Here is a 14,667-nt window from a genome sequence, read left to right on the forward strand (position 1 = left end):
GCAGGGCTCATTGAGAGGGCTTTAAACTAGGTTCGAAGGGGGAAGGGGACATCGCCCAGCTCACTAGGGATGAGCCCAGGCGTGGAATGCCAGTGTCAGGGGTGAGACTGACAGCCCAGCTCAACTGTGTTTACACCAATGCATGTAGCATGGCCAATAAACAGGAGGAGCTGGAAGCCATTATACAGCAGGACGGCTACGACTTGGTCGCCATCACAGAAACATGGTGGGACAACTCGCATGACTGGAATGCTGTCATAGATGGCTACAGACTCTTTAGGAAAGACAGACCAACAAGGAGAGGTGGGGGAGTTGCTCTATATGTGAGGGAGCAACTGGAATGCATTGAGCTTGGCCTGGGGGCAAATGAGGAACAAGCTGAAAGCTTGTGGGTTAGAATTAAGGGACAGGCTCATAAGGGTGACATTATGGTGGGTGTGTACTACAGGCCACCTGACCAGGAGGAGGAGGTTGATGAGGCCTTCTACAGGCAGCTGCAAGCAGCCTCACAGTCACAGGCCCTGGTTCTCATGGGGGACTTCAACCACCCTGACATCAGCTGGGAAGACCACACAGCTAGGCAGGCACAATCCAGGAGGTTCCTACAGAGCATCGATGATAACTTTCTGATGCAAGTGGTGGAGGAACCAACAAGGAAAGGCACGCTGCTGGACCTTGTGTTAACAAACAAGGAGGGACTGGTGGAGGATGTGAAGGTCGGAGGTAGACTCGGCTGCAGTGACCATGAAATGGTCGAGTTCAGGATCCTGCGTGGAGGAAGCAGGGCGATAAGCAGGATCAAAACCTTGGACCTCAGGAGGGCTGACTTTGCCCTCTTCAAGGAGCTACTGGCAGAAATCCCGTGGGCCAGGGCTCTCGAAGGCAGGGGGTCCGAGAGTGCTGGTCACTCTTTAAACGTCACTTCCTCCATGCTCAGGAGCGGTGCATCCCCCTGAGAAAGAAATCGAGCAAAGGAGGCAGGAGATCTGCATGGTTGAACAAGGAGCTTCTAGCGGAGATCAGACAGAAGAGAAAGGTCCATGGAATGTGGAAAGAGGGACAGGCCACTTGGGAAGAGTACAGGAACGTGGTGAGAGTATGCAGGGATGCGACGAGGAAGGCCAAGGCCCACCAGGAATTGAAGCTGGCAAGGGATGTCAAAAACAACAAGAAGGGCTTCTTCAACTACATCAGCAGCAAAAGGAAGGCTAGGGACAACGTGGGGCCGCTGCTGAATGAGGCGGGTGTTCTGGTGACAGAGGATGCGGAGAAGGCAGAGCTACTGAATGCCTTCTTTGCTTCAGTCTTCAGCGCTAAGACTGGCCCTCAGGAATCTCAGGCCCCAGAGGTAAGAGAAGAAGCCTACAAAGAGGACAACTTTCCCTTGGTCGAGGAGGACTGTGTGAGGGATCGCTTAAGCAATCTGGATGCCCACAAATCCATGGCCCCGATGGAATGCACCCATGAGTGCTGAGGGAGCTGGCGGATGTCATTGCTGAGCCACTCTCCATCATCTTTGAAAGGTCCTGGAGGACAGGAGAGGTGCCCGAGGACTGGAGAAAGGCCAATGTCACTCCAGTCTTCAAAAAGGGCAAGAAGGAGGACCCAGGGAACTACAGGCCGGTCAGCCTCACCTCCATCCCAGGAAAGGTGATGGAGCAGCTCATTCTAGAGATCATCATGAAGGAAGTGGAAGAAAAGAAGGTTATCAGGAGTAGTCAGCATGGATTCACCAGAGGAAAACCAATTTGATAGCTTTCTACGATGGCATGACTGGCTGGGTAGATGAGGGGAGAGCTGTGGATGTTGTCTACCTTGACTTCAGCAAGGCTTTCAACACAGTCTCCCATGATATCCTCCTAGGGAAGCTCAGGAAGTGTGGGCTGGATGAGTGGTCGGTGAAGTGGATAGAGAACTGGCTGAATGGCAGAACTCTGAGGGTTGTCATCAACGGCGCTGAGTCTAGTTGGAGGCTGGTAACTAGTGGTGTCCTTCAGGGGTCAGTACTGGGCCCAGTCTTGTTTAACTTCGATCTGGATGAAGAGTTAGAATGTACCCTCAGCAAGTTTGCTGATGACACCAAACTGGGAGGTGTGGTAGACACACCCGAATGCTGTGCTGCCATTCAGCGTGACCTGGACAGGCTGGAAAGTTGGGCAGAGAGGAACCTGATGAGGTTCAACAAGGGCAAATGCAGGGTCCTGCACCTGGGGAGGAACAACCCCATGCATCAGTACAGGCTTGGGGTGGACCTGCTGGAGAGCAGCTCTGTGGAGAGGGACCTGGGTGTCCTGGTGGATGACAGGTTAACCATGAGCCAGCAGTGTGCCCTGGCTGCCAAGAAAGCCAATGGGATCCTGGGGTGCATCAAGAAGAGTGTGGCCAGCAGGTCGAGGGAGGTTCTCCTTCCCCTCTACACTGCCCTGGTGAGGCCTCATGTGGAGTACTGTGTCCAGTTCTGGGCTCCCCAGTTCAAGAAAGATGAAGAGCTACTGGAGAGAGTCCAGCGGAGGGCTACAAGGATGATGAGGGGACTGGAACATCTCCCCTACGAGGAGAGGCTGAGGGAGCTAGGCTTGTTCAGCCTGAAGAAGAGAAGGCTGCGAGGGGACCTAATAAATGCTTATAAATATCTCAAGGGTGGGTGTCAGGAGGATGGGGCCAAACTCTTTTCAGTGGTGCCCAGTGACAGGACAAGGGGCAATGGGCACAAACTGAAGCAGAGGAAGTTCCATCTGAACATGAGGAAGAACTTCTTCACTATGAGGGTGACGGAGCACTGGAACAGGCTGCCCAGGGAGGTTGTGGAGTCTCCTTCTCTAGAGATATTCAAGACCCAACTGGACAAGTTCCTGTGCAGCCTGCTGTAGGTGACCCTGCTTCCGCAGGAGGGTTGGACTAGATGACCCACAGAGGTCCCTTCCAACCCCTACTATTCTGTGATTCTGTGATTCTGTTAACTGCCACTGTCAGCATAATAAGAAGAATTTCCTTAAAATAAGGACATCAAACTTTCCCTGAAATATAGACTTGCCTGAGCAAGTAGTTATTCCTAACCAGTTCTTCTCAAATTGTGCTGGCACTCTTACATCACAATGACAGCACCTTTCTCCCAGCCTCCTAAACTAATATGGTTCATAGCAATCTCTGTCTGGATTTTGGTGGTGATAGGTCCAGATTTCTCATCACGTTACATATATATATATATTCCTCAGCTCAGACGAACTTCCCACTAGCTGTATCAGTGCATTAGATGTGGTTTTCACACACAAGCCCTACATAATAACTGACAAAGGCTAACAGAAGACCTGACAATTTTGTAAACCAATTACATTAATGATTTGCTCCAGACAGCCCAACAAGAAAGCTAGCAGCAACTACAGTAAGTATTTCTCATCTGGCCAAAGTTGATGCAGAACTAATTCAAAGCCAATAGAATTGTTTTTCTTTTCTCACTTCTATTCTTCCTCCCCACTGCAAAGTTTCAGTGCTTGTGGAAAGGGTTCCAAACAACAACCTGGAGCACATTTCAGAGACAAATGGCATCTTCAGTGTCATCTTTCCTGCAACTTCTTTTATCAGTACAAAAACAAGACACACAGTAAAACATCCAGCTGCTTAAACACTTTTTCTCCACCTTTACCCATGCATGCTTCCGCACAGAAAGAGCAACATGTGTCTTTTTCCTATGCTGTTACTAAATAGATACCGTGTAGTTTGAAAACTGACAAGGAGTTCTATTGTTCAGCAACACTCCAAAGCTGGAAACCAGAACAAAAGTCACTTGTTGAGTTTCATCCCAACCAGCAAATACCAGCAGGAGATGAAAACTTCCACCTCCCACCAACAGCCCAGACTGAATGAAAACAGTCGACACAGCACCTATCTTTTGAGCCCACTAAGAGTAACAGGAATTCAAATCCTCGTGAGAATATTCTACTGCAAATAATTCTCACCTAGGCACACATATGGAGTTCTGGAGACTCAGAAGTTGAATCTATTGCACATCAAAATCAAATTCACATTCACTTTGGGAGCTGGACTGTGCTGCTCTTTGCTTTTGGGTTTGGAAATCAGAACTTAGTCTCCAAATAATATCTCAGACGCTCTGGAAAGAAACAGTGCTCAGGTTGCAAGTATATAATAAAAGGACAGGATCTAGAAAAGTAGCGTTGTAACACCACCCAAACAAGTTTGCTACAGAGCATGGAGGACATAGTTTGATGTGCACTTTGAAAAATCTCAAGTCATTGCAGCTCCTGAGTGGTGTTGCCCTTCTCCTTGCCATGGGCTGCTTGTTCTCACTTCTGTATCACCCCTTCTCACACGCTAGCACAGCATGGCTGTGTGCTGCAAACCACACCAAAAAGCAGACCCGAACAACAACTAACTCAACAGAAATAAAGCTATCAGCCTAAGTTAACCACCAGACCGGTTCACCGCAGAGGTCCACAGGCACTTGTGCTGGAACAGGGAGGCGCTCCAGCAAGACTGCTTCTCCCAGTCCACATTAGTTGACAAGGTTTGATAACTACAGCATCAGTTGCACCAAGAAACTTTGAGAGAAGGTTTGGTTAGAAGGAAAGCAACAATAACTCGGACCTCATAAACCACGTGAAGGGAGGAGAGAAAGCCCATATGTTCTTGACAGCAAAGCAAGAGAGATCTCTACCATCAAATTTCGGTAATACAGATTTTCTAACTTCAAAGGTTTCAAAATAAAAACAGGTTTTCAGGAAGAGTGTTTCTCATGTTTGAAACTTCTGCTTGCTTCCCTGGATATAGCAAAACTAGTAACCTGTTATCCAAATCGAGAAGGGAACAGCCCCACATAACCAGACATCTTATAAGGCTTCCTTTCTCCATTGCCCCCTTAGGTAAGCACAGCAACTGCTTTTCATTTTTTCAAGTTTCCTTTCTGCTAAGGGAACAACATGTATCAACAATCTTTAGAAGGCACTACTAGCAGAAGTATTCATTTTCAAAAGCTTTATGAATCTCCTGGATTTTAGCACCTTTACTAAATAAAAGTAATAGGATACCTAAAACCGTAATTTGCATTTTACATTACGCTTAAAAATGTTGGTTTACTTCCTGAACAGTGAAAAATCAATCAATCAATCAACTGTTCTCTTAAATAAGACCATAGTGGACACAAGTTCAATATATAGCTTACACCTCCTCTTCTACCATGCTTCATTGCTAGATGTATATGCCAACAAATTATCTTTGAAAGATTAACTACATATAATCACAAACAGCATGAAAGAAAGGTGACACTGTCAACTGCTTCATTCTAACTACCTCAAAGTACATGAAATTTAAGACAGTTCCCAGACAGCTATTTTAAAAAGCTATCTGGGAATAAAAGCAGTCCACAGTCTGTGATGCTGTTCTCGCTCTCTATATCAAGGATTACTGCAGGAACAGCAGTCTTGGGACTACGCTGACATCTTGGGATTAGAAAACAGATCAAACCCAAGATAGTATGCAGAGAATCAACTTTAAGCAGAAAGGGAGCATCTTCAAAACAGTAAAAGAGCTGTATTCAAAACTAATCTGTGCTGTGTTAAAAACGATATTTTTATGGAGCCTGTTCAAATACAAAGGCTTTTAGATCTCTTTTGTTTCATTAACTTAGTTGTGCTGACATTTTGTTAGAAGTGCTTAACTGGTATCAAATCCCATGGTGCTAAGTATTAAACATGCTTGGTTTTTTTGGACATTACCATCTCCAGGGAACTTACGATGTCACCTGACACTGGTTTGTCCAGAGCATGTTAGCTTGACAACAGCATAAATGAAAAAGAACCCAGGTCATACTATATACAGATTAATATTACCTCTGTATTACCTCCAATAGAACAGATTATCCACCGCCAACTAGTGTCTTTACAGGAAAGATTTCCAAAAGGTCGTAATTCTTTCTACATTTAAACAGACAGAAAACATCTGATTTTCTAATGCAAATTAAAATTACACCTTAATAGCCAAAGGGGAAAAAAAGTCACTGTAGGAGCACCTGCAAAACAGGACACTGATCTCCAACTGCAGAGGCCAGAGAGCAAGCTACAACAGCATAGCAACTACAGCAGAAACAAATACCTGACGTAACGAAGTTTTATGTCTTGCTTCGATGTTTCTGAAGTATTCCACTTGCGTGGGAGTCAAAATAAAACCTCATGTTCAGTGCAAGTCAATTAAAAATTCAGGCCTCAAAACTCAACATGGAAAGGGGGATGTATCTGGTCAACCAAGTGCTCTACAAACACAGAAGAGTTTTAAATTATATACTAATTTTAAATTATTTTAGCTCATCTGTCTCAAAAAGTGAGCAGCACTGCAGCTATTTAGCCACCCACAGTATTGAGTTTCATATCCATCTTAACTTCTGAATTTCTGCTATATTACTGTGTCTGTAATCGTAATTTTACTACTGAAGTATGAGTAGTATGAAGCAGAGGAGCATCAAATACATGCCTGGCAACTGGTAACACAGCAATTACCAATATTACATGTTTTTCTAAGACGACCAACATTACAAGCATCATTGCATGGGAACAGACAGGTAAGAATCAAATGCACACGTTTTGCCTCTTCACACAACTAACTGCAGCTTCGCCTTGGTTCACTGTGAACAAGGTCAGAGCTGAACATACCAGAGGAAGGAACTTTCAGTCTAAGGCCTAAATTATGCCTAGAGATGCTGGCTAGACACTGTTAATATCTCCCTAAAATCCACAAGTACACCAAAACAGTGTTCAGTTCCTCACACCAGCAATAATCGGACTCAAATTTTATCTCATCCAGCTCTTTCACGTTCACCTGTGCATATGACCACACATTCATTTGCATATAAAATAATATTTTGACCAGGAACTGGACAGCCAGGACTCCTTGAATCATCATTTACATAATGACTACAACCTTCTTGCAAAGGGAAAAAAACAATCCTGTTTCTGACATATTCGGTCCAGCTTTTTCTGCAGGCAAACACTACTGTAGAAATATTCCCAACCTCAGTTCCATTTCACAGACATACACATCTAAAAATGAACAGGGAGAAGAAAACTTTTCTTTGCTGACCTAGCAGACCAGAAAAAAATCCCTGCACTTCAGTTGACAACCAGGACAGTTTATTGGTAGTTGAACCAGATGCTTCTTGGGAAATTATTCTAATTTCTAACATATCTCTAACTCAAGACTTATGGGAAAAAGAAATAATAAGGGGAATAAGCTACCTGGCCAATTTAAAGTTCTGGCTGCTTGGCAATCTCTACTGCAGAGATGCTTAAAATTAAGTCAAACTATTGCACAACAAGGCTCTTGACAGACATGCATCTACATCCTTGGACATCAAAAAAACATGTGAACAGAGGAAATGTCATCACAGCACATCCCACTACGTTCTGCTCCCCCACATGTAGAGGTGGTAAAAGATCATTATCGTGGATAATTTTTGATAGGTGCAAAAATCCTAGCTTTTATTACAATGCAGTCTAAAATCACAGTGTTGGTTATAACCATATTTGACTCCATTTCTGCTATAGAAAAAAAGACTTGGCAGCAGGCTGTGAGCACACCATTAAGAGATGAGTACCTGACACTTGTTCTCTCTAAAAACCTGGACAAACATGCTTGTCTGGTTCATTAGTTTTATCTGTATCATGGAGGTATTTTGATTATTAATGCTGGTAGGAATGTTTTCAAGGCTACAGAAGTGCTATGCTGTGACTTGCCTTGTGTTATTCTAGGTACTCTAGAACCTGCCAAATACGTTACAGCTACCTATTTACCTAGTGCTAATGTGCTACAGCAGTTATTTAATTAAATTCATCTTCAAAGACCTCTCTCACTGCAGTCTTTTTTGTAACCACATGATTAAGAGATTCCCAGCAGAATTGCTAACTGTCATAACACGGTCATACATAACACCATGCAATGAACAAAAGTCTTTTTTTGGGGGGGGACAGCGAATGCAAGCTATTTCAACACCACAATTGCAGCAACCAAACACTTCAGCAGAAGGTTACATAAAGTCCTCTATGCAAATCACAGATGAGAAAAACAGAAGGAACTACGTCCCTCTGAAGATTCCATTTAGAAATCATTTTAAAAGACCTCTGTTCAAATTGTGGTTTTAATTTTCCACCTAGTTAAAGCTTTGAACTGTTTATTTTTCTCTAGTCATTTTTTATTCAGCAAAAGCTTTCTGCAGATCTTCTACACAACTTTTCAGTAGGTCTAATACCCATTAAAGCCAATGAACTCTTCTCGTTCACGTGCAGAACAATATCTGAAATTAAAAACCAAACAGAAGAGAAAACAAAATACTATTCAAGGTAGTTATTCTCACTCCCCTATGACCACATGGTCTCTTTGCAATGAAGAAATCCTATAGAAAGAGGTTAAGAGGCTTTTTTTGCTCGTACATGTGATGCTTTCCTCCCATACCCAGTAATCAATTATTTTTAATATCCATGGTAATCAATTATTTTTAATATCCATGCTACGTACAGTGTTTGCTTTGACTTGGTTGGTTTGTGTTCATGTTATTAAAAATTCATGCTTCAGTGCTGGAAATGGCAACTGTACTCTATTTTCAAAATTAACTGCAATCAGAGCTGACAGTAGTGAAGCAGGCCATCTCATCATGTTGACAAGAGCCTTTTTTATTCTTCCCTTGGCCCGCTTCACATTTGACAAGTGACAAGACATCTATAATACAGTAACAAATGCTCCAACTTATTCACCCAAGCTAAACAAATGTAGACTGCAGTGGTTGCGTCTGCTAATCTATACCAGAAAACACCATGTTATTCCCTTCCCGTTTGTCTGTCTGCTAATTAGGCTAGAACAATGCTCCATTGTGGGACTCTTCTGCCAGATTTACGCACGAGCATGCATCTGCATGTACAGACTCAGTCTACTTACAGGCAACTTTGAAAAAATCAACATTTGTCAGGAAAAAAAAAATCAGATAAACTCTAAAAATGGGAAAGCTTTTAGCTCTTCTCCAAAGAACAAAATAGTAAGCACTTTTTTAAAAGTGTGCATTAGAAGTCTCTTTTACAAGCTGTTTGAGTACAGCACTCTTGATAAATTAAGAAGATTTACCAGAAAGGAAGAGATTTTGCTAGTTGCTGTAATACACTTGCTGTATTACAGTTGCTGTAATACAATGAATACCTGGCAAAGTTTCAGTGTCTAGCCAAAAAGCTGGGCGCACAGAATGTAGGTGTGAGAGAAAACTTCATTATTCTATATGGAGTGTATTAAAATAGGTAACATTGCCATGTTGTTTAATAAGCTTGCCAGTATTCCAAACAATTACAACATCTTGCACAAAGGTTTAGCATTAGCCGTAGCTGCTCTTCACACCACAGGAAGAATGATGTAATGAAACTCATTATGAGAGGTTTAAATCAACAACACTGTGTAAAACCCAATTCCTGCTATTCAACTGCCACAGAAAATAAAAATATCTGAGGAGCTGAACAAAATTTGGTAATACCTAGAAATTGATGGAAATTCTTTTTATATATTCTCCTTGAGTACCTCAACAGAGCAAGGTGCAACATAAACAGCACGATGCATCCCAGTTCAGGTCTTTATTTATCCTCCAGTCTGAGAGGAAGAGAGCACAGCTTCACACTGTGTGACAGCAATGGGCTGACAAAGCTGGCTATGTAGCCTCCTACTTGACACCGCAGACTGGGCAGAGCATGTAACACACATCAGGTTTACCAATCTAAAAATGAGAGTTGTGTGCAGTGGGAGTACACAACCAACAAAATAGGAACAGGAAAGGTTTCTTCGAAAGAATGTTTTGAGTGTCCACATTCAGACAGGACTTGATTTAATTAAAAAGTAAGTAGACATAAGGAAAACTAACACTTGTGACAAAGAAAGGAAATACCAGAGCACTCACGTAACTCATAAATTACATCATATCTGTCTGCATGTTGCAGTAAAAAGCTGTTGTCTACTGTTTCTTACATTATCTCAGTGGCAGACTTCTAAGAGTTACTTTGCCTGAACCATAAAAAATCTCCTACAATTCAGTTTTGACACATTCATACAGCCACTAAAAACCCCCACAAACAGAACATTAATTAAACTGTACAGCTGATAAGATCATTAGCGCAAAACAGCTGACTAGACAAACGTAATGTTTCTTCCAGAAAAAGCCGTAGCACCACAGAAGTCATAGTCACCCTACTCTAATTTAGAACTGAGCATCTGTGAGACACCTTAAGTTTGTACGTACCCAGTACTACACTCCTGAGCACAAAGCTTTGTAAAGTTACTACTGACAGAGGAATAGATAACTCTTACAAAGACTTAGTCAAAACAGGAGTAGTATAACAGTGATAACTGCATTGATAGTAACCAGAAACAAAGATCAGCACAACTGTCTGGCTATTGCTGTACCAAGCAAAGAATCTGCCCTTACCCGCCTTCCCATTCCCCCCACCCCTAGGTCTTTCTATACTGTATGTGCTTTAAAGAAAGAGAAAATTGGAAATGTTAAGTGGTAAATCTGAATGTCAGCTTACATAGTCCCAGCTTCTACTTTTCATTAACAAAATAAATGAACATCCCATTGCACAGAATTCTTAATAACAGTTCGCCATCACAAGCCACAGGAAAAAGGATGGGCCAAGAAAAAGTCTGTCAGAAATCCCCATCGCTAGAAAAAGGGTATGGTCTTTGGATTCTGGCACTTTCCTCGCAAAGCATGGTTTTAAAGTTTAAATGCACGTATTCTCTGCTGGAGATACACAACCCCACTGGCTCAGAGTAAGGAATCACTGACTTTGGAAGTAACAGCCACTTTACCACCTAGTTTCTGTTTAACAGAGTTTTGCTGGTGACACCTTCAGATGCACACAGACAACGATGATAAATTCATTACTACTCAACAAGAAACTGTATTGGGTTTGTGTAGTGGGTGGGGGGGCTATAGGGGTGGCTTCTGTGAGAAGATGCTAGAAGCTTCCCCTACGTCTGACAAAGTCAATGCCAGCCGATGGACCCACTGCTGGCCAAGTCCAAGCCCATCAGCAACAGTGGTCGCACATCTGTGATTAGCACAGTTAAGAAGGGGGAAGAAAAACCTACAGTGGGAGAGAGCTGTGAGAACATGAGAGAGAAATAACTCTGCAGACACCAAGGTCAGGGAAGAAGGAGGGGAGGAGGTGCTCCAGGCACTGGAGCAGAGATTCCCCTGCAGCTCATGATGAAGACCATGGTGAGGCAGGCTGTCCCCCTGCAGCCCATGGAGGACCCCATCCCAGAGCAGGTGGATGCCTGAAGGAGGCTGTGACCCCGTGGGGAGCCCGCGCTGGAGCAGGCTCCTGGCAGGACCTGTGGACCCATGGAGAGAGGAGCCCACACCGGAGGTTTGCTGGCAGGGCTTGTGACCTCATGGCGTGCCCATACTGGAGAAGATGGTGAAGAACTGCAGCCTCCAAGAAGGACTCACATTGGAGAAGTTTGTGGAAATTCTCTTCCCTGGGAGAGACCCCACACTGGAGCAGGGGAAGAGCGTGAGCAGGAAGGAGCAGCAGAAGCAACGTGTGATGGACTGACCGCATCCCCCATTCCCCGTTCCTTTGTGCTGCTCAGGGGGCAGGAGGTAGAGAAAACTGGGAGTAAAGATGAGCCCAGGAAGAAGGGATGGGTGGAGGGAAGGTGTTTTAAGATCTGGTTTTATTTCCCATTAACCTACTCTGATTTGACTGGCGATAAATTAAGCAAATTTCCCCAAGCTGAGTCTGTTTTGACCACCAATGGTAACTGGAGAGTGATCTCTCCCCATCCTTCTCTTGACCCACAAGCCTTTTGTCGTACTTTTTCTCCTCTGTCCAGCTGAGGAGGGGGAGTGATAGAGTGGCTTTGGTGGGCACGTGGCATCCAGCCAGGCTAAACCATGACAGATATTTAATTATTATTTTAAAAATACATATACTGAACAGAACCACACTTACAATAGTTTTTCTACAGTCACACTTCTGTTGACTTCTAATTGCAGATGCTTCCCACTCACCAAGAGACCTTGAAGATATTAGTTCCACTGCACCGGTGTCCTCCTTTATACAAACAGAAATAAATGCTTCACATCCCATGAGCCCTCTCTGAGGCTGACAGCTGTATAATGCTTTGAAGTTTAAGCATTATTTATTATGTTCCAAGTATGATGGAGCCACAGAAAACTCAATTCTGAGCTAATGCAATCATCTGTCAAAGGGTAAACATGACAGAAAAAAGTTATAAACAACTGTAAATTTGGGTTTGCAAATTTAGGGAGCGTCTCAGCCTCACTGTTGCTACACTGATGCAGTAAAATAGAGGTTGGCCACCCAATGTTTGAAGAGGCAGTCAAACTACAGCAGCTTAACAGGTTGTCACTGGGTCTTAGCAACTTCACATGTGCATGTACCTAGTCCATGGTGAATGCAAGATAACAAAGTTTACAAATAAAACTTCTCAGTGCAGATCCAGGGTTTGGTTATCCTGCAGCATAAAACTAGAATTAATCCAGACACTCCACAGTGCAGAAAAAGTAGAGTGTTGCTTCTTCCTTTATACACACAAAAAAACCTAGCCCTAACCACACACAAAATGAGCTAGTTACCATCTCTAACTAGATAGTCTTTCAGAGTCCTGGAAAGTAGTCATCAATCTCAAACATGCACTAAAGCCTGTACAGAGAGTTCACTCTAGGCCAGCAAAACCACTGACAACAGAGCTAGTGCTATTCCTTACAGCACGTTTCTAACGACTTTTATCCAATGAAATGATAAACAAGGCCATTTCCGTATGAGGCTATTTCACTCTGTCACTACACAAAGTAGTCCCCATTAAGAAAGATAAAAGTTTATATGAATAGAAAATAATATAATCTCTTCATACAGATCAAAAAATCATAAACATACTAACAAAAGCAAGGGGAAAACAGACTCAAAACAAACAAGATCTACACATGAATGAAAAAAAAACAGCCACTCATGAAATTTTTATGAAATGGAGTAGAAATAGAATAGTTAGCCTCTAGATTTCCTAGATCGTCAGGTACCCATTGCTGGACAGTTTTTACTACCCTTCCTGGTGTATTGCAAAGGGATGTTAGTGAAATATAGTTCCACATAATACTATTTCTTACTGAGTAACACCATAGCCTATTGTCTTAGTGCTAAAGAATCACAGAATGGTTTGAGTTGGAAGGGACCTTATAGATCATCTAGTTTCAACCCCCCTGCCATGGGCAGGGACACCTTTCACCAGACCAGGCAGCTCAAATCCCCATCCAACCTGGCCTTGAACACTGCCAGGGAGGGGGCAGTTGCAGCTTCTCTGGGCAGCCTTGTTCCAGTGCCTCACCACCCTCACAGTAAAGAATTTCTTCCTTATATCTAGTCTGGATCTACTCTCTCTCAACTTAAAACCATTACCCCTTGTCCTATCACAACAGATCCTGCTAAAAAGCCTGTCCCCATCTTTCTTGTAAACTCTCTTCAAGTACTGAAAGGCCACCATAAGGTCTCCCTGGAGCCTTCTCTTCTCCAGGCTGAACAGCCCCAACTCTCTCAGCCTGTCCGCAGAGGAGAGCTGTTCCATCCCTCTGATCATTTTTGTGGCCTCCTCTGGACGCACTCCAATAGGTCCATGTCTTTCCTGTGCTGAGTGCTCCAGAGTTGGACGTAATACTCCAGGCAAGCTCTCACCAGAACGGAGCAGAGGGGCAGAATCACCTCCCTGAGCCTGCTGACCATGCTGCTTTTGATGCAGCCCAGGATACGGCTGGCTTTCTGGGCTGCAAGCGCACATTGCCAGGTCATGTTGAGCTTATCATCAAGCAACACACCCAAATCCTCCTCCTCACACCTGCTCTCAATCCATTCCCCGCCCACCCCATATTTGTGCTTGGGACTGCCCAGACCCAGGTGCAGGACCTTGCACTTGGCCTTGCTGAACTTCATGAGATTCGCATAGGCCCACCTCTCAAGCCTGTCAAGGTCCCTCTGGATGGCATCCCTTCCCTCCAAGCACATCAACCACACCACTCAGCTTGACGTTGTTGGCAAAATGCTGAGGGTGCGCTCAATCCCACTGTCCATGTCACAAACAAAGACGTTAAACAGCACCGGTCCAAGTACTGACCCCTGAGGAATGCCACTGGTCACTGGTCTCCACTTGAACATTGAGCCACTGACTGCAAATCTTTGAGTGCGACCATCCAGCCAATTCCTTATCCACAGAGTGCTCCAGCCATTGAATCCATGTCTCTCCAATTTAGAGATGAGGATGCCATGCAGGACAGTGTCAAACACTTTGCTCAAGTACAGGCAGATGACATCAGTTGCTCTTCCCTTACCCACCAACACAGTAACCCTGTCATAGAAGGCCATCAAATTTGTCAGGCATGATTTGCCTTTAGTGAAGCCATGTTGGCTGTCATCAGTCACCTCCTTATTTTCCATGTGCCTTAGCATAGTTTTCAGGAGGATCTGCTCCATGGTCTTGCCCAGCACAGAGGTGAGACTAACTGGCCTGTAGTTCCCTAGATGTTCCCTCTTACCTTTTTTGAAAAATGTGGGTTGTATTTCCCTTTTCCAGTCATCTGGAACTTCACCGGACTGCCACAGCTTCTCAAATATGATG

General features: G+C 43.9%; 1 protein-coding gene across 5 annotated transcripts in view; it reads right to left on the reverse strand.

Moving 5' to 3' along the window:
* The window catches only part of LRP5 (LDL receptor related protein 5), a 192,271-nt gene that overhangs the window by 100,598 nt on the left and 77,006 nt on the right, over positions 1–14,667 (reverse strand). The window lies entirely within an intron of this gene.

This window comes from Opisthocomus hoazin, chromosome 7, assembly GCF_030867145.1.
Source record: "Opisthocomus hoazin isolate bOpiHoa1 chromosome 7, bOpiHoa1.hap1, whole genome shotgun sequence".
NCBI classification, from domain to species: Eukaryota; Metazoa; Chordata; class Aves; order Opisthocomiformes; family Opisthocomidae; genus Opisthocomus; species Opisthocomus hoazin.